Below are 27,403 nucleotides of genomic sequence, written 5' to 3' on the forward strand. Positions count from 1 at the left end.
TTCAAGGACTTTCTATAAATTTGGCGGCAAACTCGATCCTCCATCCTGATGGCGGTGGATCGTATGAAACGGAGGGCGGACACAAGGAGAAGAGAACCACCTCAGTTTCTTCCTGGCACAAAGGTCTGGCTGTCCTCCAGGAACATTCGACTAAGAGTACCGTCATGCAAGTTTGCTCCCAGGTTCCTCGGTCCTTTCGAGATCCTACAGCAGATCAACCCTGTCGCCTACAAGCTTTGGCTGCCTCCTACCCTCAAGATCCCCAACTCCTTCCATGTTTCTCTCTTGAAGCCAGTGGTTCTGAACCACTTTACCAAGACTCCAAGCCCTGCTGTTGCCTCCAGCGGCCCTTCAGACACCTTCGAGGTTAAGGAGATCTTGGACATTAAAAAAGTAAGAGGAAGAACCTTTTATTTAGTAGATTGGAAGGGGTTTGGTCCAGAAGAGAGGTCCTGGGAGCCAGAGGAGAATCTCAATGCTCCTACCCTCATCAAGAAGTTTCTCTCTCGTTCTGGTCCCAAGAGGAGGGGGCGTAAGAGGGGGGATACGGTAACGTCAGTGGTCGCTGATCACGAACTCCTTCCATCCAGTCGACACCCTTCTCTCGATGTCTGCACATACGGCCGTCCTGCTCTACTATGACCACCAGGGTGCGCTCACGAGCTCAGTCCAGACTTAAGAAGCATGTTGGTGATTTGAGCTAATTGCTCCAGAGCACCTTGGGCTATAATAAGGTCCCAGCCCCATCCTCCCACACCTGAGCCTTGTTGTTGTATCCCTAGTCTGTCTTGCAAATGGCCCCCTAGTGTTTCCTGCTCCCAGTGTTTTCCTGTTCCTGTTTCCTGTTCCTGTATCCTGAATCTAGTGTCGTGCTTGCTGTAGCCGTGCTGTACTGTATTCTACGCCTGACCTGCCTCTCCACACCTGACGTCCACCTGCTGCCAAGTTCCTGCCTAGCCTGCCTCGCTACTATCTGAGCTGCCACAGGTACCCTATACGAACTATAAACATTTACCTGCGTCCTGTTGGCCAGCTGCCATACCGCCAAGACGGTACGGCCCAGTGGGTCCACGAACCAGTCGTGACACCTTTTTATCCACATTATCCACCTCGTCGTTTTCTTCAGGATCTCCTTCATTCCTGTTCTCTGGGCCAATCTCCCCCTCTGAGGACCTTGCATTCTCAGGGAGAGGGGACTTACAGCCCCTTGGAGGCCTGACCGCCCTCTCCTCCTCCGGCCCCTGGTTCTCATTCTCCCCTACCTGGGAGGAAGCCGAGATCTCCTCAAGGCCCGAAACCGGCTGGAGAGACCAATCAGAGGTGAGCCAGCTTCAATTTACTTTAGCATTTGCTCCAGAGGGGGGAAGATCTTACATTACCCTGATGTTCCTTTTTCCTTCTACCCAGTTTTTGCCGTTGCTCTAGCCAATCCCTGCCACCCTCATCCATACTCTCTTGATGAGAGAACTCAGAAGTGTCATTTTCTCTATTAATCCTCCTGACGTCCTCGTCTAGCTCGCTGTCCCCGGGGGCCTCAGCAGCTAATTGGACAGGGTCAGGGTTCACCCCAGTTTCCTGGATATTCTCCTGTTCTCTGTTCTTCCTCCGCTTCTCCATCCTCCTTAAATGGGCAGGTGTTTTTCCTTCCTTCCTTAGCCCCCTAGGTCCTTCTCCCCTGCTAGTTCCCTTCCCAGCAGAGTAAGCCTTTTTGCTTACCTCCCCTGGGCAGAAACAGCTTTGGCAAAAGATATGGGACTAAACCTAAGTCACCACAAAAGTGATAGCAAATCTGCACACAGGATGCGACGAGCTGTCCGATTTTCCCACACAACGCTCACATTCTGTAAGTTGCAGTTGGTACTAAAATGTGTGGGGTCACCTCACCTGTGGAAAAGCTTTGCCTGCTCCTGGTAGAAAGCCAGAATTCTATCCCTTCCCAAATAAGCTGAGGAAGGGATGTGGGCAACTAAGTTGCCTGAACGATTAAGCTTTACCATGAACATCCAGGCCCCTGACCAAATGCCATGCTCGTCCTGATTTTTCTTGGGCATTTCCACAACGTCACTAAAGGACCCGAGCCAGATCATGATATCATAAAAAGAAAGCGACTCATTTTTGGTCATCACAGTCACCTTCTTGACCTCACTTTGGCGGGTCATGGCCTGGATGGCGAACCTTTCTAGCCAGGCTCGTTCTTTACCAGTTCATAGTTCCCCCAGAAGAGCTTGAGCCCCTCTGGACGAACAAAACTGACATCAAACTCGGGGGTACGGTAGGCATGGATCAGGGCATAGATGTGCTTGACCAAGCGTGGGTACACGCGAAATGGCCGTAGACTTGTACTCCAGATCCAGTATGCCTTTGATTGCCTGCCGCAACATCTTAAAGAGAAGCGCCAGAACCCTAGATCTAGTTGGGCATCCTTCCTCACCCCTCCATCTAAGATAGGCCGCATTCCAACGGGTCCCTTGCCCAACTGTTTGGAGGGACCATACGGTTTCACCTCCCCTCTCTTCTCGGAAAGACCCCAGAACATGCCTATCAATCCAAAAGGTCAGGCTCACCTATCTACCCTCTATGAGGATTAATCTCTCCACTCTCTTGAGAGCCTCCAAGAGACACCGCTGCAATGCGCCGTCCCCAGAGCCCAGGGACAAAGGGGATGCTCCCATTCACCCTGCCGCCATGCTGGCATAACTCCTTATGCCAGCAGTAATTGCAGCAGTGGTTGCAGCAGATTGAGGAATGTCTGGAACAGCTAGACCAATTCCCTTACTCTGTCCCCCTCCAATACTTACTCCTGCATTCTCTTCTGTCTGAGCTTCTTGCACAGCAGCATACCTCTCCTCGCCTAGTTCCTCAACAATCATACACTCTTCCCCATTCAAACCTTCCCCCTCCACCCCAAGAACACTTGCCCATACGGCTGGGCCAAGGGGCTTAGGGGCCAAAAAAACACATTTCCTTTTTATTTACATTCTCTATGGGTTTCCACATATAATGTTTGTTTTTGTTTCTTCTACTCTCCACCTCATCAAGTAGCTGAGATGGGGGTCTTCTCCTGGGAAGCAGACTTAACTCCGCCTCCAGCTGAAGCCCAGCCCACTGATATCATGCCACTCTCAGCTTCATTGAGGTGCTTTGATTTTGCTACGACTTTCCCTGCAGTTTTGGGGGTAACCACATGAATATCCATGGCAATCACACTTTTCAGTCTCCTGACCTCTTCACCAACTTTGCTCATACATTTCCCCGCACCACAGCCACTGGCACAAACTTCCACAGAAGCGACCAGGGTGCCGGGACTGATACCACAACATTCAGAAGTTGACCACATCCCCTTGCCACTGGGGAGCGGCATGAAGCTCCGAGACTAGTGATGTCACGCTGCATGTCCGGCTGATCCCTTCTCGACACCGCCACCACTACTACAAGCGGAGACAACGTCTGGCGCCATCTTGCTACCGTGCTCTCCCCACTCTCCTGCACCGAAGCACCCAACAGTACTCAGGCTGGGCTGAGAAACCAATTTTGTACAGCGTCGTGACTTTTCAGCTGGCACAGCGTGCAAGCGGGCATATAACAGGCTCACCTCTTCGGTCGTCTTCACTTTCCCTCCTCTTTTGGCTACCTTGACATCCGGCCCTAGGTCCTCACCACAGGAAAAGGACTAGGGGCAGAGCCACCTCCCTGGCCAGGATTCCGCTGTACAGGACCTGCTTGGATAGACGCATGCCACCAGTCAGACTACCGCCATCTTCATGCTCCCCCTCCTACTGGTTCCCTGCCCGAAGCCCCTCGGACATTGGCCTGAACCTGGTCTCAGTGATCATTTTCTCCCTGAAGGGCCCACCGCCTTCGACCAAGCTCAAGCATCTGTTCTACAACAGGTTAATCTGCTCTTTCAATTCCTTCACCCTCGCAGATATTGCTGGCCTCCTGTAACAGCTTGCAACGTCCGCTTTGGCCCGCTTGACCTTCAGCTCCTCCCAGAGCCTTCCCTCCTTCCTAATACATAGCAAGGCAGCTGGCGACTCAGGAGCTATACGTTTTCAAAGACTCCTGAGCCCTGTGCTCTCCCCATTTCTCTTCCAGGTAAGGCTTGTCTTGCCGGGTAATTATTTTCCTTTGGGCCCCAGAAGGATTGATTTAAATTGAAAAAACTGCGTTTCGATCCCACGGGGCGTTTTTTTACGCAGCCGGTTGTAAAAATGGCATGTAAACAAACTCCCCGTAAAAAGAAGTGCATGTCACTTCTTGAGCCGTTTTTGGAGCCGTTTTTCATTGGGTCAATAGAAAAACAGCTCCAAAAACGGCCGTAAAAAACGCATCAAAAAAAGCTTGATGCATAAAATATGGCTGAAAATCAGAGGCTGTTTTCCCTCGAAAACAGCTCCGTATTTTACAGCCTTTTTTGTTTGCCGGGTGAACATACCCTTCGGCTGCTTTGCTTCACTGGACAAACCCTGCCTGAGCAATATTGGAACAACCTAGAGTTAGCCAGCATATGTTCCTGTATGCACCTGATCAGCCTGTATCCTGTCTGCTATTGCTACTAGTTATCAGCCTGTATCCTGTCTGCTATTGCTAGCAGTTATCATCCTGTATCCAGTTGTCCATTACCAGCCTGTATCCTGTCTGCTATTCCAATCGGGCACCTGCTTGCATCCAGTATTCTGGCACCCACCTGCATCCAGTAATCCGTTACCAGCCTGTATCCAGTTACCTGCTATCTGCCTGTTACCAGCTACCTGCCTGTGTCCTGTTATCCGATGCCAGCCGCTACCTTCACTGATGGAGTAGCCCAGTGGGTCCACATCCCGCTGGTTGTAACAATTAACATTTTAATAAGACTTAAGTAAGGAGAAAAAAAGACCCCAAATATTTATTGATCCATAGTCCCCCAAATAAATCCTAAATAATCCATTCATGGTGCAAAAAAGAACTTCTCCCTAAATAGACTACTTCACTCGAACATGCTTCTGCTTTTTGCAGATAGAAAGTTAAACATAAAAAATAATTTCTGCTGAATCTATATCATATTCTTTTAATATCTGACCACTTAATGTAATTTGTTATCACACCGGGGCTGATGCCGTTATACCAATAAGACCAAAATATTTCCAAATATTGCCCCTCATCAGTACAGAACAGGATACTGGTCAGCTGTATGAACGTACATGGGGACCCATTCAAAGGCAATGCTTAATGGGAGAAAAGCACTCAGTACAGTCAACATCAGCCATACCAGAGACCCCTCCAAGAGGAAGAGCGACCAATCTGTAAAAAAAAAAAAACAACGTTATGGTGGAATGATTACATTTCCACTTTGGAATAAAGCTTTTCAGCATCTTTCTGAGATGAATACAAGAAAAACAAATAGTCATTCCATTGTAAATTACATGTGAAGGAAATAATAACAAATATTGAATATCAGGAAGTTTCAATCTTTTTTTTTACATCAACAAATTTCATACGATTCTTTTGGATCGTCTGCGCATAGTCTGGAAAAAACATAATCTAATAGTCTTCATAAGTAAGAGTGTTAATATTTCTGAGGGACTTTAGTAAGTATTCCCAATAGCTAGAGCACATTAATTTAACATTTTTGGGGTTTTTAATTTTCTTTTTTTCATCCTCCGTCTTCCAATAGCCATAACATATTTTTTCGTCGACATAGCTAACTGTATGAGGGCTTGTTTTTTGAGGGACAAGTTGTGGTTTATAATGTCACAAACTGGGAAACAGAAATAAACATTCTTTGTGGCCTGTAAATTGGAAAAAAAAAAACATTCCTCCATTGTTTTTTGCTTTTCGTTGTTATGGTGCTTACAGTGCAGGAAAAATTACATGTTAACTTTATTTTGAGGGTCCGTACAATAATGGCAATACGTATATAATTTTTTTTTATGATGTTCTACTTTTAAAAAAAACAAAAACTATTTGTTAAAAAAATATATATTTTGTGTCGCCATATGCTGAGACGCATAACTGTTTTATTTTTCCATCCAGATAAAAGCGGTTTGACGTTCTTTTGTTGTGAGACCAGCTGTAGTTTTTATTGGTACTATTTTGGGGTGCATACGACTTTTAAAACTCTTTTTTTAATTAAACATTTTTTGGGGGGAAGCGCAGTGACCTTTTTCCTACGGCGTTCAACTGGCGGGTTAAATAACATAATATTTTAATAGTTCGGACTTTTACAAATGTGTCAATAACGATTGTTTTTCTTTCTTTACTTTAGGGGAAAACTGGGAAAAGGTTTTTTTCCCCATAGGGGACTAGAACAAGCGATCGTTTGATCCCTGGTACAATACACTTCAATACCTATGTATTGCAGTGTATCGTGCTATTTACCTGCTCCTATTAAGCCCTTAAAGGGGTTTTTTCCTAATCAATATTTAAAAAGGTTTTTTTTCATAATCAATATTTATTAACTATTCACAGGATAGGTGATAAATATCTGATAGGTGGGGATCCGGCCGCTGGGACCCCCACTAATCACGAAAACGGGCTTACGCATGCTTGGCCACCGCTCCATTCATTTCTATGGGGTTGCCGAAGATAATGCTTGGTAGTCCCATAGAAATGAATGGAGTGGTGGTCGAGCATGCGCACTACCACTCCATTCCTATGGGACTCCCAGGAACAGCAAGCTAAGCCTGTTCTCATTATCAGTGGGGGTCCCAGCGGCCAGACCTTTATAAATCAGATATTTATTACCTATCCTCTGTATAGGTGGTAAATAATGTGTAAAGGATCTGCCAGGCACAGCTTCTGTGTCAACGCCCATAGGTAATCAGTCTGCACCTGCTTCTATGTCTGTGAGACTGACTCCATCTTCCACCACTCAGGATGGCAGGCTTAGGAGTGGGAGAGCCTATCACAGCCTGGCCAGAATGAGCTAGCTCCCGCCCTCTGTCTATTTATACCTGCCTTTCCTGTTCCTCCTTGCTTGTGATTCTTCTCGTTTGGTTTCCTGGCCCTGCTGCAGCTTCTTGTACTATTTGTCCCTGCTTCATACTGACCCTGGCTTACTGACTACTCTCCTGCTCTTCGTTTGATACCTCGTACACTCCTGGTTTGACTCGGCTTGTTCACTACTCTCCTGCTCTGCGTTTGGTACCTCGTACACTCCTGCTTTGACTCGTCTCGTTCACCACTCTTGTTGCTCACGGTGTTGCCGTGGGCAACTGCCCCATTTCCCTTAGCTTCTGTGTACCCTTGTCTGTTTGTCCGTCGTGCACTTATTGAGCGTAGGGACTGTCGCCCAATTGTACCCCGTCGCCTAGGGCGGGTCGTTGCAAGTAGGCAGGGACTGAGTGGCGGGTAGATTAGGGCTCACTTATTTGTTTCCCTACCCCCATCATTGCATAATAACAAGCCTATATACCTAGTCTACCCTGGTCTCTGACACTACTATGGACCCCCTTGAGACCCTGGCTCAGCAAATGCAGGGTCTCTCCCTACTGGTCCAGGCCCTGGCTCAGAGGGTCAACCAGCTTGATGCTACTATGGTAGTGCCCCTCACCTCACCTCTTGAACCCCACCTCAAGTTGCCTGACCGGTTCTCAGGGGACCGGAAGACTTTTCTCTCCTTTCGGGAAAGTTGTAGGCTCTATTTTCGCTTAAAGCCCCACTCCTCAGTTTCTGAGAGCCAGCGGGTGGGTATAATTATGTCCCGGCTCCAGGACGGGCCCCAAGAATGGGCCTTTTCCTTGGCTCCTGACGCCCCTGAACTTTCCTCTGTTGATCTTTTCTTTTCTGCTCTCGGACTCATTTATGACGAGACTGACAAGACTGCCTTTGCCGAGAGTCAGCTGGTGACCTTACGTCAGGGTAAGAGACCTGTTGAGGAGTATTGTTCTGACTTTAGGAAGTGGTGCGTAGCTTCTCGGTGGAATGACCCTGCCTTAAGGTGCCAGTTTAGGTTGGGTCTATCGACGCCCTGAAAGACCTGCTAGTTAGCTATCCCTCTTCTGACTCCCTAGATCAGGTTATGGCTTTAGCGGTACGACTTGACCGACGTCTCAGGGAACGACAACTTGAACGTTTTTGTGTTTTCTCCTCTGACTCCCCCATGATACCTCCCGAGATACCGTTGCTTCGTTCTTCCACGGAAGACTCGGAGGTACCTATGCAACTCGGGGCCTCCGTGTCCCCCCAACAACGTAGAGAGTTCCGCAGGAAGAATGGTCTCTGCTTCTATTGTGGGGATGACAAGCATCAAGTGAACAACTGTCCTAAGCGTAGGAATAAGCAGCCGGAAAACTTCCGCGCCTAAGTGATCATCGGGGAGGTCACTTGGGCGCACAGGTATTTCCCGTAAATATGAAACGTAATAAAATCTTGCTTCCCTTTCAGATCTCTTTTGGTGGTAGGTCTGCTACCGGCAGTGCCTTCGTGGATTCAGGGTCTTCTGCTAATATCATGTCTGTGGAATTTGCTATGTCTCTAGCTATGCCTTTGATTGATTTGCCTAAACCTGTCCCGGTAGTGGGTATCGACTCCACTCCTCTTGCTGATGGTTATTTTACACAGCATACCCCTGTTTTTGAACTCCTTGTTGGCTCCATGCATTTGGAGCAGTGCTCTGTACTGTTGATGCAGGGATTATCGTCCGATTTGGTTTTAGGCCTTCCCTGGTTGCAGTTGCATAATCCCACGTTTGACTGGAATACTGGGGATCTTACCAAATGGGGTAATGAATGCTTGACGTCATGTTTTTCTGTTAATTCTATTTCTCCCCCTGAGGAGGTGAACACGCTACCTGAGTTTGTTCAGGACTTCGCTGATGTGTTCTCTAAGGAGGCCTCCGAAGTGTTACCTCCTCATAGAGAATACGATTGCGCTATCGATTTGGTACCAGGAGCTAAGCTCCCTAAGGGTAGGATATTTAATCTCTCTTGTCCCGAGCATGAAGCCATGAGAGAGTATATCCAGGAATGCCTGGCCAAGGGTTACATTCGCCCCTCTACTTCTCCGGTAGGTGCTGGCTTCTTCTTCGTAGGGAAGAAGGAGGTGGCCAAGATTGTGGACAGCAAGATGGTCCAAGGCTCCCTCCAGTACCTGGTCCATTGGAGAGGATACGGGCCTGAGGAGAGGACTTGGGTACCCGCCTGGGATGTTCACGCTGGGGTATTGGTCAGGAGGTTCCACCTTCGTTTCCCCAATAAACCAGGTCCACCTAGAAAGGGTCCGGTGGCCCCTCATAAAAGGGGGGGTACTGTAAAGGATATGCCAGGCACAGCTTCTGTGTCAACGGCCATAGGTAATCAGTCTGCACCTGCTTCTATATCTGTGAGACTGACTCCATCTTCCACCACTCAGGATGGCAGGCTTAGGAGTGGGAGAGCCTATCACAGCCTGGCCAGACTGATTTAGCTCCCGCCCTCTGTGTATTTATACCTGCCTTTCCTGTTCCTCCTTGCTTGTGATTCTTCTCGTTTGGTTTCCTGGCCCTGCTGCAGCTTCTTGTACTATTTGTCCCTGCTTCATACTGACCCTGGCTTATTGACTACTCTCCTGCTCTGCGTTTGATACCTCGTACACTCCTGGTTTGACTCGGCTTGTTCACTACTCTCCTGCTCTGCGTTTGGTACCTCGTACACTCCTGGTTTGACTCGGCTCATTCACCACTCTTGTTGCTCATGGTGTTGCCGTGGGCAACTGCCCCATTTCCCTTAGCTTCTGTGTACCCTTGTCTGTTTGTCCGTCGTGCACTTATTGAGCATAGGGACTGTCGCCCAATTGTACCCCGTCGCCTAGGGCGGGTCGTTGCAAGTAGGCAGGGACTGAGTGGCGGGTAGATTAGGGCTCACTTGTCTCTTTCCCTACCCCCATCATTACATAATGATTATGGGAAAACCCCTTTAATAAGGCTTGCGGCAGAGCTAAACGGACGCACTTGGAGTGTGCTGCAATTCACCAAGCCACATCCAGAGCCATCCTTACCTCCAAACACGTACTTTTTCCAGCGCCAGCATCATCCACTGAACATTTTGGGCCCTTTGGCTCTTTTCCTGATATTTTAGATTGCGGCCTACCATCCGGTCTGAAGCCGGGGCTTAAATTTGGGTCCGACGCTCGTCTGGCTAACGCATCACGCTCTCTGGTGCTCAGGGGATAACAGGCTTGCCAGCTGGACTCCTGGCTGGCTCCAACGCTGCTCCCAGTTACTTGTGAAGCCTTGAGGGCGTTATTCATTTAGACAGTTGTGGGCGGAGACGCGGCCGCCATTTTGACTTTGCTCTGCCTGCCTGGTAACCACCTTACAGACATGCCGGAGTCCGGGTACATAGTGATGAGTGTATCCTGCAGCCTCTTGCTCCCCTGGGTGTACCCCCCATCAAGATCTGCAAGGGTTAAATTTTGAAACATGCGGTACACTACCACCTTCCTTCTGCCCTTCTATACACTGCACAGATGTAATCTGGACATCATGTTACGCATGGAGGATCTTCCCCCTTACCTATGCCTATAATCCTTCTGAGGCCTCCGCCTCTCCTTCCACTATGGATGACTCCCCTCCTGAGCCAGCCATGCTGGACATGCTGAAGGCCATAGAAGATGTGGTGACTCCCCTGAGATCGAGAGTCGACACTTTAGAATCACAGCAGTCCACATGGCGTGCTGAGGTTAATGACATGGAGAACTGCTTGGCTCAAGTCAATATTTGGGAATACTGCCTTTTCCCCTATGTTCTGTGTGGAACGGGCACATCGGATCCCGACTAGAGCTCCTCCACCTGGCGCACCGCCACGCACCTTCATCTCCAAGTTTCTGATTTTCAAAGAAGGAGACAAATTGCTGGAACTTGCAAGGAAACAGGGGCCTCTAAATCATACTAACCAAGTTGTGAGAGTCTTCCCTGACTATTTGTTGGAGGTACAAAAACAGAGGCAGCATTTTACGGAGGCCAAGAAATGTTTGTGAGAGAAAAACATAGTCTATTCTATGGTATACCCTGCAAAACTCAGATTTGTGCACAATGGATCTGCAGTATTCATCAACAAACCGATATATACTCCTCTAAGGTCTCAAATAATAATCCATCAGATCTAGAGGCATACTTAGACACTATTGTAATTCCCACCCCGGATAAAGAAGATGTTGATTTGCTGGGGGCTGATCTGACTCTAGAGCAGGGGTCTCAAGCACCCGGCCCGCGGGCCGCATGCGGCCCCTAGTGCTGTCATCTGTGGCCCGCGGGACACAGAGCCGCTAGTATCGGCTCTGCTCCGAGACTCTGGAATTCCCGGACATCGCTGTCCACATATGAACAGCGATGTCTGGGGCTTCCCCAGAGCCGAAGTCCCGTGCAGAGTGCTATTATAGGCTCTGCTCCGGGACTCTGTGGAATTCCCTGACATCGCTGTCCATATATGGACAGTGTGTCAGGGTCTTCCCCAGAGCGGAGACCCGGGCAGAGCGCTAGTATCGGCTCTGCTCTGGGACTCTGGGGAAGCCTCTGACATCGCTGTCCATACATCGACAATGATGTCAGGGGCTTCCCTAGAGCAGGAGTCCCAGTGGTCACAGAGGGCACTGTGGCAGCATCTACAGAGGGCACTGTGGCAGCATCTACAGAGGACACTGTGGCATTATCTAGGGGTGTGTTGCATTATCTAAAAAGGCCACTGTGGCATTATCTACAGAGGGTACTGTGGCATTATCTACAGAGGGCACTGTGGCATTATCTAGGGGTGTGTTGCATTATCTACAGAGGGCACTGTGGCATTATCTACAGAGGGCACTGTGGCAGCATCTACAGAGGAATCTGTGGCAGCATCTACAGAGGGCACTATGGCAGCATCTACAGAGGGCACTGTGGCAGCATCCATAGAGGGCACTGTGGCAGCATCCATAGAGGGCACTGCGGCAGCATCCACAGAGGGCACTGCGGCAGCATCCACAGAGGGCACAGCGGCAGCATCCACAGAGGGCACTGCGGCAGCAACCACAAAGGGCACAGCGGCAGCATCCACAGAGGGCACAGCGGCAGCATCCACAGAAGGCACTGCGGCAGCAGCCACAGAGGGCACTGCGGCAGCATCCACAGAGGGCACTGCGGCAGCATCCACAGAGGGCACTGCGGCAGCATCCACAGAGGACACTGCGGCAGCATCCACAGAGGGCACTGTGGCACTATCTAAAAAGCGGCTGCCCAATCTTGACATGTGTGTCTGCCAAACGCTGCTAACTGAGCCGCCGTACTGCATTTAGCGACACTTAAACTGGAAAACTGGATTGTTGAAATAAGCATGTGGAGAAATATCTAAAATTTTAAACCTAGCGGTATTACTTTAGTAATGTAGTATTATTATTATAGTAATGCAGTATTGTTGTAGTAGTTCAAATAAGTAATTGATTAACAATAATTTTGTATTGTATCAAATTTGAAAGTAATGCGGCCCATCAACTTCCCATTTTTTCTATATGTGGCCCACCTACCCGGCCGAGTTTAAGACCCCTGCTCTAGAGGAAGTTACTGAGGCTATTAGTTCCTTTCCAAACAGGAAAACTCTGGGTCTACACGGTTTACCTATAGAGTGGTATGAATTGCATGTTGAACTGATTGCACCTCATTTGCTTAACCTTTTTCAATGGGGGGGAATACTCTTACCCCTTCTATGAGAGAGGCTCTTATAGTCCTGATCCTTAAACCCTGTAAAGATCCTACAAATTGTGGCTCATTCACTCCTCAATTGTGATGTTAAAATAGTAGCCAAAATATTAGCAATGCGTCTGCTAAAAATCATTTCTCATCTTATTCATCCAGACCAATCTGGTTTCATGCCAGGGATAGCCACTGATGTTAAAGGATGGGTGTCGCTGAATTATTTTTTTTATATAAATTTGCTTTTACTGTGTTATTAAAATAAATGTTATTTATTTGTGTGTTTGTGTTTTACTTTTTTCTTTTTTCTAACTTTTACTTCACTATGGGGGCTGCCATATTTTTTTTCATCTCTGTATGTGTTGATTAACGATACATACAGAGATGGAATACGGCACATACATCCCCATAGAGAATGCGAATGGGAGCCGTTCCATTAACTATGGTGTACGTCGCCTGTGTGGGAACAGCGCATGCGCCGCTCCCACACATTCCAAAAGGAAGGTCTTCGGCGGAGCGACATCCGGCGCCATTTTCATGTGGATTGGAAGCCGCAGCCGGACAGTGAGGTGACTACTTTCGGTCGCGGCTTCCGGACATGTGTTCAGAGGCAAGGACTAGGAGCGGAGGGAGCGGACGGAGCGGACTGGGCAGCAGCAGCGGCGGCGGCAGGAGCAGGTAAGTTATGTTTGTGTATGTTGGTGTTTTACTGTGTGATTACCACTGTATGTAAGCCTACTACACTGTGCATTCGCTCAAAAAATGGCGGCACACAGTGTAGGAGGTTTGAACATTCAACCCCCTCCTTTCTCCTGGCACTAGCCAGGATAAGGGAGGGGGATTAATTGAGCACACTAGAGCGAGTGTGTCTTCTCCAATTTTGCAACATCGTGGTTGCTTTATCACATGCCAATGCTGCAATTTTGGGAATTGCTCCCTCTAGTGACCAGCACATGGAAATGTTATAAATTAGAATCTAATTTATAATATTTCCTGACTTGTGAAAAAATAAAAAAAATTAGAACAATGTCTAATCATGTATATACTAACTGTTTAACTAAAAAAATAAAACATTTCTAGCGACACATTCCCTTTAACCTTCGAAGGCTCTTCACTAACATATCATCTACTGTAGGGTCAAGTGGCTCCAGAATTGTGGCCTCTTTGGACCTTGAGAAGGCATTCGACTCGGTAGAGTGGTCTTATCTGTGGTCTGTGCTAGGTAAATTTGGATTTGGACTCCGGTCTATCCGATGGGCAAAGTTATTATACTCCCAGTCCATAGCGAGTGTTAAAACCCATTGTCATATCTCCCCCTCATTCACACTTGCCCGAGGGACTAGACAGGGTTGCCCATTGTCCCCATTTGTTTTTGCACTGGCCATTGAGCCATTAGCACTAGCTAGCTATAAGGGCCTATCCTGATATAAAGCGTTTTGAGATTGGTGAAAGGGAGGAACGTGTCCCTCTCTACGCAGATGATACGCTTCTATTCCTAAATGATCCAGGTCCATCTCTACAGGAGATGTTATCTCTATTTGATTTATTTACATCCTTCTCTGGCCTTCGTGTGAATTGGGCAAAGTCTTTGATAATGGCGATAGAAAATTGGCTACAGAAACTGCACTCCCTTCTCCATTACAATGGGCAGATAAAATTGCTTATCTGGGTATAGTGATTAGCCCAGATATTTCTACTTTTATACCTGACAATCTCACTCCTTTGGTACAACATCTTCAAATAGACTTTGATAGATGGAAATACCTCCCCTTCACAGTTACAGACAGAATTAATTTGTTTAAGATGAAGTCACTACCTAGATTCTTGTACCTCTTTCACAATTCTCCGGTATGGCTACCGTTATCCATGTACTCCAATATTGACAAAGATCTTAGATCTTCTATTTGGGGAGGGGGTACTCCTAGAATTGCTCTCGGCACACTACAATTGCCCACTGAGCAGGGTGGACTGGCCCTCCAGAATTTATACCTCTATTTTCTTGCCAGCCAACTGGTATATGTTTGGTGGTGGTTTACCCATGGACACTTTAATCCCTGTACTGAGCTGGAAGCTTCGCTTCTCGGTTCCTATAAAGCCCTGGTGAACTCTATTTATAGACAGGCCCCCCCCCCTCCGGGACACGCACTTACGGTGCCAATGCAAACTACCCTGAAGGTCTGAAGATCTTAGTTGCTTTTTGACTCCAAAGTGGTGCGTTGGTCACCTAGGACACCGCTCTGGTATAACCCGCTTCTGCCGCAGTTGAGAGGCCTCCCTAACCCTAGTAAGTGGGTAACCCTGGGTATAATGACCTTGGAAGATGTGGTAGTGGAAGATAAAGTGTTGTTTTGTTTTTTTGCACAATTTCGGTCCAAACACCAAATCCCATTATTTCCAGCTTAGACATGCCCTCTGGTCACAATTTGCAGAATATAATGTTAGACTTTATACGTCCCTGGTGGAGGATTGGGTGACACAAGAGACATTGGCTAAACCATTATCCACACTTGATAGACAATTGCTAACTGTATCCTCTAAAAAACTTGATAGGGCCTTGGATCATTGGTCTCTGACTCTTTCCTCTATATCTACAGATGATCATAAAGAAATGTTATCCGCTCTAACAGGTCCTTTAATATCTGCAAGAGACCGACTTATTGTTTCCATCAAATTGACTACACCCCTTCCAAATTATTTAGAATGGGACGCATGCCTACTCCTGTCTTTCCACGGTGCCACGGTGCTGAGGGCTCCTTCATACACATGTTCTGGGAATAATTTCTGGGCTTAGGTTTTGGAATTTCATGAGCTTAAAGTTGGACTTCCTCGTATACTTGATCCGAGAACTTGTCTTTTGTTATTGGTAGAAAAAATTATACCAACTATCGCAGTCAGATCTCTCATGACACTATTAGGCTGTGTTCACATAAGCCTTGTTTTCCGTTGAGGGGTTCCATCTGAGCTTTCCCTCGGGGGAACCCCTCAACGAAAAAGCCAATTGTAACCTTAGCCATTGGTGACGGAAATTTTGCTAATGGTTTCCATTTGTCATCGTTGTGAAAGGGTTCCGTTGTTTTGCCGGAATCAATAGCGCAGTCCACTGCGCTATTGATTCCTCCGGGTGCTGGCAGCTACACATGGTCGGTGCCGGAAGCAGATGGCTCCAACCACTGTATAGCGGCCGTCCTGCAGTACTGAAGCTCTGCTCCTATTGACATGAATAGAAGCAGGGCTGCAATAACCCAGCATGGCCACTATACTGATACCGAAGTCTTCTGCTTACGGCACTGACCCTGCATAGCTTACGGTGCCTGAAGGCATCATATAAAACATCAGTATAAAAATATCAGCCCCCCCCTACAGTATAATGCCCCCCATATGAGCTCCCCATACAGTATAATGCCCCTCATATGAGCTCCCCATACAGTATAATGCCCCCCATATAAGCTCCCAATACAGTATTATGCCCGCCCATATCAGCTCCCCCTACAGTATAATGCCCCCCATATCAGCCCCCATACAGTATAATTCCCCCATATCAGCCCCCCATGCTGTATAATGCCCCCCACCTTATTAGCCCCATGCCATATCAGCCCCCCATACAGTATAATACCCCTCGCAAAATCAGCCCCCATAGAGTATAATACGCCCTGCCATATCAGTCCCCCATTCAGTATAATGCCCCGCCGCCATATTAGCCCCCATTCAGTATAATCCCCCTGCCATATCAGCCCCCATACAGTATAATGCCGCCATATGTGCATAATAGAAAAATACGACTGCGACACCTATAGCTACGCCACTGTCAAGAACGTCCTATACTCCAGCCACAGACCTCTCCAGATGATGGCAAGCAAGTTCAGCTGCTCTGGATCCAAGCACGCCGTAGTCAGTGTCAGGGACTGAAACCCCCTAAGCACCTTATTTCCAGAATAGCCAGTAAGAGCGTTCAACTCCACACCGGCTAATCGTCAAAGAGTGCTTGTACTAGACTGTGCAATCGTCACCTTAGTGGGCACTTAAAGGGAAGGTGTCATGATTTTTTTTTTTTTTATTATATTGCTTTTAATAAAATATAAACAAAAATTTTATTTATTAGTGTTGTGACTTTAAACTTTTTACTGTGTTCTTACTTTTACTTCTCTATGGGGGCTGCCATTTTTTTTTTTATCTCTGTTTGTGTCGATTAACGACACATACAGAGATGGAATACGGTACATACAACCCCATAGAGAATGCGAACGGGAGCCGTTCCATTCACAGACGCATACGCTGTGTGTGTGGGAACGGCGCATGTGCCACTCCAACACAAACCAAAACGAAGCTCGTTCGCAGAGCGAAATCCAGCGCCATTTTCATGTGGACCGGAAGCCGCTGCCAGACAGTAAGATGATGACTTCCAGCAGCGGCTTCCGGCCATATGTTCAACGAAGCTAAGGCGCAAGGAGCATAGACCAGCGGAGGTGGCGGCGGCAGGAGCAGGTAATTTATGTTCGTGTATGTTCGTGTGATACTGTCTGCTGAGCCCTGTTTCTAATCCTCCTACACTGTGCAGTCACTCAGAAAATGGCGGCACACAGTGTAGGAGGTTTGAAGATTCAAACCCTTCCTTCTCCTGGCACTAGCCAGAAGAAGGGAGGGGGGATTGTGTGAGGACACTAGAGGAGAGTGTGTCCACCCCAAATTTGCAGCATAAATCAATGAGGTTACTTTACCACATTGATCATGCTGCAGTTTTGGGAACTGCTCCCTCTAGTGACCAGCACATGGAAATTTTATAAATTATAATCTAATTTATAATATTTCCTGACTTGTGAAAAAAAATTACAAAATTAAAACAATGTGTAATCACTCCAATACTAATTGTTTAACTGAAAAAAAAAAAAAAAATAGCCACACATTCCCTTTAAGTCTGTGGTGTCTGACAGTGGAACGGAGCAATTCAGTGTGACCGTGTGTCTTCTACCACAGAATTCCACGAGCAGTGAGCAGTGAGCAGCGGCAAATCACTTCCGCCACACATTATCTCCAGGTTTATCAAACATTTTAATTCTTTAATTAAAGTATATGTAACACCTTTGAGTTGATTATTTTTTAATTTTTTATTAAATCAATGTGTTTTGTGTTTTTTCAGCAGTTTTTTTATTTGATTTTATTACATTCTTTTTACTTTTGACGATATAGCTTCTATGTATCCTGTATACATAGAAGCTGTATCGTTCTCGGCAGATTCCATAAATTCAGTCTAACTGCACTCAGCTTCCATTAAATCTGATAATAAATTGACTGGGGACTATAGCGTGGATTATGGCAATCACTGGGGATTATAGTGTGTTAATAATATGATATTTTTTTTCACATTTTAAAAAATGTTGAAAGTTTCGCTGATTGAACCAATATATTACAATACGAGATAGTAGATGCTAGTTTCATATCAATTGGTAAGCTAGACAAATATTGGCATCTAAACCCATCCTCAGTATGTAATTATTGGGTGTTCATTTTCTGGTGCCTCCCTTTAAATTAGGTACTTTTTGTTAACTATTCCATATTTCACAAAGAATGTAAAAAACATATAAGAGACAACAGTTGAATTCAAATTTTAAGAACTGTTTTTTTGTAGCGTGACCCCCTCAATGATGTTGGCCTCACCTCACTGGCTGAACTCCCACTGACACAAAGCGGTGTTGAAACAGACAGATTTAGTGTTCTTGTATAGTCGGGCCTTCCTTTGACCTTAGCAAAACCCTTTGCCTCGTTCCCACATCTCAGTGTTAAAGCCACGTTACAGTTCTCAGTTTATTTGTTCAGGTGAGTAAACGTTGTATCGAATACTAGTTTCTCAGTTGCTTTTAATTACCCTTCTGGAATCTGCTCTTTCATCTAGTGGAATTTGCGTCACTTCAGTCCATCTATTTTCAGTCCTAAAGCTGTGGGTTTTTCTTTTATGCAGCTAATTGAAGGCATGCAGGAAAGCGGCAATGGCTAATCCCAATAACCTGAGATGTTTTTAAGGTTAAGATAAAACCACACATTTTTACAACCACTTTCTAAATTGTATTCCACAACCACTTCCCTTGGGGCATAGGAATAGTATAAACCAAAAAGCAGCATGCCAGGTAATTTGTGCCTTTTTCTCTCTTTCGTAAAGGAGGCAGCTGCGGAATTTGGTAAACAAATTATTTGATTGCATCTTTTTCCATTAATTAAATACCTAAATTCCATACAATGACGGGCCTATACTTAAATTTGAACTTTGTAGTACACTTGTACTTTGCATTTAGAGGATTTGATAAATGTCAATACATAATAGTTTTTAACACTGAGTATACTGAGTGCTGCTAAATTTTTTAAACTTACATGGCTGTCTTGAGATATAGGTTTGGGGCTTAGTCAAGGGACAGCAACACTTGGTGGAGACCATTTATGAGTATTATTAAATCTGATCAGATCTAATCCTAATTATTTTACCTGCAAGCTCCAGCATTCATATCTTAGTAATTATTGGGTGTTGATCCATGGTCATCTTCCACAGTTTTCCTCCCTGGTAACACACTGATAGATATAGAAGATTTAAAATTATAAGATCTTTAAAAAAAAAACAACACAATTTGGCACAGGAAAAGTCACTTGCCACGGTGGGCTCCTTTTTATTGATTTATTCATAAATAACCTGACCTTAAAATTGACCTGGGTGTGCAATAATAACAACGAAGTACAATGCAACTAAGAGGGGATATGTTCTGTTTAGATGGAGTATGGGCCCTCAGAAAAATTTCTTCTGGTGGGTTCAAGAAATCCAAATCCAACTCTGTAACACCAAATGCTATCTATACTAGACTATTGAATCAAACATAGATCACCAAAAGGTTCTATTGAGATCGAACCCCTTAATGACAGAACCAATTTTAGTTTTTTCCTCCCGCTTAGCGATCTGTGGGTATGTGGAACCACTGGGCCGTACCGCCGTAGCGGGATAGCAGCTGGCCAAACAGTGTACCAAGTAAAGCCTATAGTACGCGCATGGGCACCTGTGGTAGTGAAGACAGTAGCGATGGCTAGGCTCAGATGGGATCTTAGCAGCAGACACCAGGCATGGTGTAACACTATACGACTCCAACTCTATTAAGGCACAGGAACAAGGTAGCACGGGATACAGGATACAGGTATCAGGAACGGGAACACTGGGAACAGGAAAACACTAAGGGAACATTTGCTAGACTGACACGGGAAAACACAATGGCAATGAGTGAAGGGGCAGGGCCCTTCTTAAAGTCCAGGGTGATTAGACAATTATAAACATATGTGCGCGCTGGCCCTTTAAGGCCGGGACTGAGCTCGCGCATGCACCCTAGTGGTCACTGCAGGCCAGGACGGCCGCATGTGCTGGCATCTCCGGGAAGGAAGGCATCGGCAGGATGAAAGGAGTCTGCGGTATACAGCGGCGGACGTTACAGTATCCCCCCTCTTACACCCCCTCTTCTTGGGACCAGAGCGAGAGAGGAACTTCTTAATGAGGGTAGGAGCATTGAGGTTCTCCTCTGGCTCCCAGGACCTCTCCTCTGGACCAAATCCCTTACAAAACACTGGATAGAAGGTTCCTCCTCCCACTTTTTTGGTGTCCAGGATTTCCTTAACTTCAAATGTATCAGATGAACCGCCGGAGGTAACTGCAGGACCAGGAGTCTTGGAGTAGCGGTTCAGGACCACAGGTTTCAGGAGGGAAACACGAAAGTAGTTGGGGATATTGAGGGTAGGATGCAGCCGAAGCTTGTAGGAGACAGGGTTGATCTGTTGCAGGATCTCGACGGGTCTGAGGAACCTGGGAGCAAACTTGTGTGATGGCACCTTCAGCCGGATATTCCTAGAGGACAGCCAGACCTTGATACCTGGAAGAAACTGAAGCGGCTTTCTTCTCCTTGTGTCTGCCTTACGCTTCATGCAGTCGACCGCCAGTAGAATAGAGGACTGGGTTTACTGACAGATCTGCAGTCCCTAAATACAGAGTCCGCAGTGGGCACCTGGTATGTAACTGACACCGGGAGAGGAATTTGTGGGTGTTGGCGCCGTAAACGATGAAGAACGGTGGGGCAGCAGTGGACTCGCTTGTGTGGTTGTTATAAGAGAACTCGACCCAAGGAAGTAGCTTCACCCAGTCATCATGCTGCCACGAGATGAAGTGTCGTAGGTAGTTCTCCATGATCTGATTGATCCTCTCAACTTGACCATTGGACTGGGGGTGGTAAGCTGAGGAAAAGTCCAACTTCACATCAAGGAGTTTACAGAGGGCTCTCCAGAACTTTGAGGTGAACTGAACTCCCCGATCAGACTCGATATGCAGAGGGAAGCCGTGACGGGGAAGATGTGTTGGATGAAGAGATTGGCCAGTCGAGAAGCAGAAAATAGGCCGGTCAGCAGGACAAAATGTGCCATTTTCGAGAATTGGTCCACCACCACCCAGACCATACTGCATCCAGCAGAGGGGGGGGCAGGTCCGTGACAGAATCCATTGCTATATGCTGCCAGGAGGCATTGGGCATAGGCAGCGCCTGGAACAGACTAGCAGGCTTGGAGTGAGCAACCTTGTTAGCCGTGCACACCGTGCAGGACGAGACAAAGTCCACAATGTCTTTGGGCAGCGTGGGCCACCAGAACTGATGGGCATTCAGATCTTGGGTTGTACGGACACCCGCGTGCCCCGCCAGTTTGGAACTGTGTCCCCAGCAAAGGATTCTCCTCCTGTCTGCCAGGCGTACAAAAGTCCTCCCCGGAGGGATGTCTTTAACTTGCAGGGGATTAACAGAGAGGATGCAGGACGGATCAATGATATTTTGCAGAGACTCCACAGTGTCCTCTGTCTCGAACGACCTGGACAAGGCATTGGCCCTCACATTTTTTGTTGGCAGGGTGGAAATGGAGCACCACCTGGAACCGAGCAAGAACAGCGACCACCTGGCTTGATGGGGATTCAGCTGTTGGGCGGACTGGAGATAGGTGAGGTTCTTGTGGTCAGTATATATCAGGATGGGGTGAGCTGCGCCCTCTAGTAGATGTCTCCACTCCTCCAGAGCCAACTTGATGGCCTATAACTCCCGATCCCCAATCGAGTAATTGCGTTATGCGGATGAAAAAAGTCTAGAAAAATAGCCACATACCACTGACTTCCTTTTGGAGCCTCTCTGGAACAGAAGTGCGCCTGCACCAACAGAGGAGGCGTCCACCTCCAACGAAAACTGTAGAGATACATCGGGATGATGGAGGGTTGAGGAAGACGTGAAGGCACTCTTAAGGCTATTAAATGCAGATTCTGCCTCTGGAGTCCACACCTTGGCGCTCATACCTTTCTTGGTGAGGGTACAGATGGGAGCCGTCAGTGAAGAGAAGTGTGGGATAAACTGCTGGTAGAAGTTGGCGAATCCCAAAATCCACTGTATGGACCTCAAGCCTTGAGGACATGGCCACTCCAGGACGACCTTTACCTTCTCAGGATCCATCTTGAGGTCTTGATCCGAGATGATGTAGCCCAGGAAAGGAAGAGAATTTTTCTCTAACACGCACTTCTCCAGCTTGGCATACAGGTGATTCTCCCTTAGTCGCAGCAGAACTTGACGGACATGTGTTCGATGAGACGTCGGATATGTAGAAAAAATTAAAATGTCATTGAGATAGACCACAACACAGACATAGAGGAGGTCTTGGAAGATGTCATTGACGAACTCCTGGAAGACCACTGGGGCGTTACACAGACCGAAGGGCATCACCAGGTATTCATAGTGTCCGTCTCGAGTGTTAAACGCCGTCTTCCAGTCATTACCTTTACGGATTCAAATCAAGTTGTAAGCCCCACGCAAGTCCAGTTTAGAGAAGATCTTGGCTCCTCGTATGCGGTCAAATAGTTCGGAGATTAGGGGTAACGGATATTTGTTTTTGACCGTGACTTGAGAGTTGGAGTTTCAGCGGTTTGGTCTCAGCTATGATTGGGTCGGGCAGAAGCAGTCCATTCACCAAGGCAACAGCCAAAGATGTCCCCAGGGGGACTGTGGGTAACTGAAGAAGATCCACTAGGTCTTTCCGGATGAAGTTTGCTGCGGACCCTGAGTCTAGATATTCAGAGACCCGGTGCGTCTTTTCACCAGACACTATGGTCACGGGAATGGACAGACTCCAGGAGAACTTTCTCCCTAGCGCCGTTCCACCTACGGTTGTCTCTTCAACCAATCTTAGACACGAGAGTTTTGCATGCTTCTGCGGACACCAACGCACAATATGGCCACCGAGGCCGCAATACAGACAAAGTCCTGAAGTGCGTCTGCGGTGTCTCTCCTGGACAGACAGTTTAAACAGGTTCACCTGCATAGACTCCGCAGGTGAGAATCTTGCCTCCCGGCGAGCCTCTTGGTATCGCTCCCGGATCCTCATGTCAATCCGGGTGGCTAAAAGTATGAGGTCATGCAGGGTAGGTGGCAGGTCACGAGCGGCGAGCTCGTCTTTAATCTCAGGAGACAGTCCCTGCCAGAATGTAGCCCCCCAAGGCCTCGTTGTTCCAGGACAGCTCTGCCGCCAGGGGGTGGAATTGAATGGCGTACTCACCAACGGAGCTGTCCCCCTGGCAAAGGGTCAGCAGAGATGCAGATGCTGAGGAGACTTGTCCAGGTTCCTCAAACACTATGCGAAAAATATGTAGGAAATACTGGAAGTCCCGGGTCTCTGGTCCCTGACGTTCCCAGATGGGATTCGCCCATGCTAGGGCCTTGCCAGTAAGGAGAGAGACGATGAAAGCGATCCTTGCTCCGTCAGCAGATAATGCTCTGGCATGTAGGCTAAAGTAGATCTGGCACTGGTTCAGAAATCCCCTGCAGGTACTCGCGTCTCCATCATAGTGATGAGGTAGTGTCAGAGAAAATCGGGGGTCAGCACTGCCAGGAGGTGTAGTCGGGGGATCAGTACTGCCAGGAGGTGTAGCAGGAGGAACAGCAGAGGCAATAGGAGCAAGTGTCAGGAGAACTGCAGATTTGGCAGAGTAGCATATCCGCCTGCATTGCAGGGACGGGAAGACTGGGAACAGGAAAACACTAAGGGACCATTTGCTAGACTGACACGGGAAAACACAACAACGCTCAGGCAATGAGTGAAGGGGCAGTGCCCTTCTTAAAGTCCTGGGTGTTTAGACAATTCTAAACATTTGTGCGTGCTGGCCCTACTGTGATTAGACAATTCTAAACTATCTCGCGCGCGCACCCCAGTGGTCACTGCAGGCCAAGGCGGCCGTATGTGCTGGCATCTCCGGGAAGGAAGGCGTCGGCAGGATGAGAGGAGTCTGCGGTTGCGGACGTTACACCCGCCTTCCAAAAGCCATAACTTTTATTGTTTTTTTGTCGACAAGAGCCATAACTTTTATTTATTTTTGTCGACGTAGCCGTATGAGGCCTTTTTTTTTCACGGGACAAGTTGTAGTTTTTCATGGTATCATTTAACCATTTAATGTACCACATAATGTACTGGGAAACGTTTTAAACTTTTAATATTTATTTTTTGGAACATTATTTTGTTTTTTGATTAACTTTTTTTTACATTTTTTTTAGAAGTCCCCCTAGGGTACTTGAACCAGCGATTGTTGGATCGCTTACATGATATACTGTAATACTAATATTTTGTAGTATATCGTGATTCATACAGTCTGCTATGAAGCCCTGCCATAGGCAGAGCTTTATAGGGGCTCTGGCAGGTTTGAGTGCCTTCATTAGTCCCTATGGCACGCCGGAGAGGGCCACACGGCTCATTTTAACTCTTTAGATGCGACTGTCGTGATTGACCGCGGCACCTAAGGAGTTGAATGGGTGCAATCAAAAGTGATCTTTGATTCCGCCAGTTGCAGCTATCTGTCAGCTGTATTACACAGCTGACACCCACTTAGTTTGGAGAGTGCTCAGCTCGTGAACTCACTCCATACTACCCCTTAACGGCTACCACATACATGTACGTGGAATGTCGTTAAGGGGTTACGTTCATTTCAGAAGAACGATCATCGGCCGTAATTGAGGGTTTAAAATGTGTCTGTATTATGGCTGTCTGTTCTTCCCCGTAATGTTAACACACGTGTAATATACACACTGCACAACTTTCCTAAAAATCTGCCATGAATTTCATGTGCTACTGTTATTTACTGCAATTTCTAACAAATTAAATCAAGTAGATATTTATATAAATGTCTGTATTTAGAAAATCAAGAAAAGTAGATGTAAAAAGAATAACAACCAACAGTGATCTACTCGTAAGGGTCATAACTCATAGTCAATAAAAAGTATAAAATATGCAGATTATGGTGTAGAGAAGTACAAGCAGAGCCAGATTAACAATGGGGCGGATGGAGCTACAGCTTAAGGCTATTCCCAAAAAATAGGCCCATGGGCCGAGCAGCTCTCCGGTTCCCCGAACTGGTTGTTAAATAACATCTGGAGAAGCGAGATCCAGAACGCGGTTCCCCTGGCACTCAATTGTATCTGCGTCCTTAGGACACAGATAGAATTGAACAGCCTCACTTAGTGCTAGCATGTGCAAGGGAACCATCAGTTCCCCGCCATTCAGTGCTTATCCTGTGATGCAGGTGGCGTGATAATGCCATTGTGCCGCTTGCATCATTCCGCTGGAGCAGGCCTGGTCAGAAGATGCAAGGCCTGCATCGCTGGATGACAGCGAAGGAACAGGAATAGGTAAGTATGTTCTGTTTATTTGTTTTAGGAGTACTGTGTGTAGCACTACCTACAAGGGAACTATGCTGCACTTTCTAAAGGGGGAACTTTTTAAAGCTTTTTACAGGTGCGTGTGTGGGCCTTTAAAGGCCAGGAACGAGTGCACCCTGTGAGAATATTAGCTGTGGGAACTTTGGAGGTAACAGGCACAGGGAGAGGCACACGAGGATGTTGACTGTAAACTATGAAAAATTGAGAAATAGCAGTGGACTCGCTTGTATGATTATTATATGAGAATACGGCTCATGGAAGGAGTTTTACCCAGTTGTCATGTTAAGCTGAAAAATGTCGGCGATAGTTTTCGAGCATAAGATTAATTAGTTCGACTTAGCGATTGCATTGTGGATGGTACGCAGAAGAGAATTCCAGTTTTACATCCAGAGGTTTACCCAGTGCTCTCCAGAATTTGGATGTGAACTGGATGCCACGATCAGAGACAATGTGGAGAGGCAATCTGTGCAGACAAAAGACATGCTGAATGAAAAGATTTGCCAACCGAGGAGCTGAGGGAAGACCAGAAAGAGGGATGAAATGTGTCATCTTGGAGAAATGATCTACAACGACCCAGACAGTGGTGCATCCAGCAGAGGGAGGAAGATCTGTAATAAAATACATGTCAATATGCTGCCAGGGACTATGAGGAACTGGCAGAGGTTGGAGTAAACCCGCAGTCTTGGAATGAACAACTTTGTTTTGGGCACACTTGGTACAGGTGGAGACATCCTTGGGTAGCGTGGGCCACCAATAGTGGCATGTGATGAAATCCCCGGTTTTTCGAATGCCAGAATGACCTGCCAACTTGGAGTTGTGACCCCAGGAGAGAATTTTATTCCTGTCTGCGGGAGAGACATAGGTTTTCCCTGGAGGAAAGTCCTTAATCTACAGAGGAGAAACAGCTATTATGCGTGAGGGGTCAATAATGTGCAGTAGATCCTCTTCATGGTCGGTTTATTCAAACTAGCGGGATAGAGCATCTGCCTTGACGTTTTTGTCTGCTGAACGAAAATGAAGTTGAAAATTAAACCTGGCAAAGAAAAACGACCACCTGGCTTGACATGGATTTAATCGTTGTGCCAACTCTATGTAGATAAGCTTTTTGTGATCTGTGTAAATGACAACTGGGTGTGCCGAACCTTCCAACAGATGTCTCCACTCTTCTAGGGCCAACTAGAAGCTCACAATCTCCAAAAGAATAGTTCCTCTCCGCTGCCAAGAAGAGTTTCGAGAAAAAGCTGCAGGAAACTGCTTTTTCCCTTAGAGTTTCTTTGGAAGAGGTGTGCTCCAGCACAAATGGAAGAGGAGTCAACCTCCAACGAGAACTGATGGGACTTTTAAGCTCTGAGAAGGCAAATTTAGCTTCAGAGGGCCACTCCTTTGCATTTGCTCCCTTTTTGGGGAGGGCAGAGATGGGAGTGGTAAACGAGGAAAAGTTAGAGATAAACTGTTTGTAGAAGTTCGCAAAACCTAGAAACCTCTGTATAGCACGATGACCTTGAGTGCGGGCCAATCTAGAAAGGACTTTACTTTCTCTGGATCCATCTGGAGTCCATCATCAGAGACAATATAGCCCTGGAAGGGAAAGGAATTTTTTCAAAGATGCATTTCTCCAATTTAGCGTAGAGGTTGTTCTCCCTTAACCGCGAAAAGGACTTGGCGAACATGCATAGTCAGATCATGTGAGTAGATCAAGCTGTCATATATAAACCACCATGCAGACATACAACAGATCCTGGAAAATATTGCTCAGTAATTCCTGGAACATAGCAGGAGCATTACACAAACCGAAGGGCATCACGAGATATTCATAGTGGCCATCTCGGGTGTTGAATGCAGTTTTCTACTCGTCAACCCTGCGGATACGGATCAAGGTATAAGCCCCAGGGAGATCCAGTTTAGTGAAAATCTTGGCTTCATGAATATGGTTAAAAAGCTCCGAGATAAGCAGCATGGGGTACTTGTTTTTGACAGTGGTCTTATTTAGACCATGATAGTCGATACAGGGCCAGAGGAATCCATCATTTTACTCCACAAAGAA

General features: G+C 46.9%; 1 long non-coding RNA gene across 1 annotated transcript in view; it reads right to left on the reverse strand.

Annotated features, from left to right (window-relative positions):
- Window positions 1-5,063: 5,063 nt before the first annotated feature.
- The window catches only part of LOC142652798 (uncharacterized), a 35,329-nt gene continuing 12,989 nt past the window's right edge, over window positions 5,064-27,403 (reverse strand). The window contains exons 2-3 of the long non-coding RNA XR_012847930.1: window positions 19,091-19,174; window positions 5,064-5,280 (exon numbers count right to left, since the gene is read on the reverse strand). This is a non-coding gene — a long non-coding RNA (uncharacterized LOC142652798). The remainder of the gene's footprint in view (window positions 5,281-19,090; window positions 19,175-27,403) is intronic.

The sequence above is a fragment of the Rhinoderma darwinii genome, chromosome 5 (genome assembly GCF_050947455.1).
Source record: "Rhinoderma darwinii isolate aRhiDar2 chromosome 5, aRhiDar2.hap1, whole genome shotgun sequence".
In the NCBI taxonomy this organism is placed as follows: domain Eukaryota; kingdom Metazoa; phylum Chordata; class Amphibia; order Anura; family Rhinodermatidae; genus Rhinoderma; species Rhinoderma darwinii.